Source organism: Myotis nattereri, assembly GCF_964212035.1.
Source record: "Myotis nattereri genome assembly, chromosome: 6".
In the NCBI taxonomy this organism is placed as follows: Eukaryota; Metazoa; Chordata; class Mammalia; order Chiroptera; family Vespertilionidae; genus Myotis; species Myotis nattereri.
Genome location: NC_138081.1, coordinates 69,446,334 through 69,447,737, shown reverse-complemented (window position 1 = coordinate 69,447,737; position 1,404 = coordinate 69,446,334).

Here is a 1,404-nt window from a genome sequence, read left to right as displayed (position 1 = left end):
CTTTTAAGAATGTAATTCTCGCCCTAGCCGGTTTGGTTCAGTGTATAGAGCGTAGGCCTGCAGACTGAAGGGTTTCCAGGTTTGATTCCGGCCAAGGGCACATGGCTGGGTTGTGGGCTCAATCCCCTGTAGGGGGCGTGCAGGAGGCAGCCGATCAATGATTCTCTCTCATCATTGATGTTTCTATCTCTCTCTCCCTCTCCCTTCCTCTCTGAAATCAATAAAGAAATATATTTTTATTAAAAAGAATGTAATTCTTTTATTCTGACTCAATTTCTTTCAAGCAATTCTTTATGTAAATTTTCTGGAGAACAAAACCTGTTACTTTTTTGTTCTCCAATTTGAAAAAAAGAATAAAAAGCAGAGGATATTTTGAATTGGCCCTAGTTTTTAATATTCAGGGATTTTTGTCACAAAAATCTAAAGAAGGGAGGAGGGACTATCGAATTTGGAACTTTCCCAGGCATGTGTGATTGATTTAAGTGACATGCTCCCCCTGTTCCTATATATACACACTCTCATTTGCAATATGACTTTACTGTTCCTCCTGTTGGGAGGTAGAGTCTATTTCTCCAGGCCCTGAGTTGGGGTTGGCCATATAACTGCTTTGGAAAATGGGACATTAACAGTTATGACAAGCAGAGGCTTGGAAAGAACTTGTACTTTTCAGCTTAGTTGCTTGCTGTTCTTCCTACTGCTTGGGCTGGCCTTATGGTTGATGAGAGACGTGTCCTAATCATGCTCATCACCCCAGGCAACAGCCTGCCAACTGTCCAATGTGCCAGTAAGGCTGTCTTAGATCTTCTGACCTCCAGCTGACCCATCTGCTGATCATAGATGTGTGAGCCAACCCGGCAGAGGTCAGCCGAGTCAGGCCAGACCGGAATAGCCCAGCCAACTAATCATGAGTTAATTAAATTTATTTCGAGCCACCAAGTTTTGGGGTGGCATGTTACTCAGCAAAAGCTAACTGAAACAGCATTAAAAATTATTCCATCATGTTTTGATTAATTCAACAGATGCCTCCTGAATGCCTTCCGCAAGGCCCTCTGCCTGGCACTGGGATCCAAAGCCAAATAAGACAGTTTGTACCTAGAATGGTCCCCAACCTAATAGTAGTATAAGGATACTAGCAAATAGATAATGGCAGTGCAGTGCGATGAATAATGGGGAAAGGTATGATTTAAAAAATGGAGACATAGACAAGCATGACTCATTGGCTTGGGATGATCTAGGGGGGAAAAAAATAGGTGACATCAGAATTGGATCCTCACCAATTAACTAAAGTTTACAAGGCAAGTAAGTTGGGGAGGGCATTCTAGGCAAAGGAAAAAACATATGTAAAGGCTCAAAGACATAAAATGATATAAAATGTTGCAACCTGAAAGGGGATGGAGAAGTGAT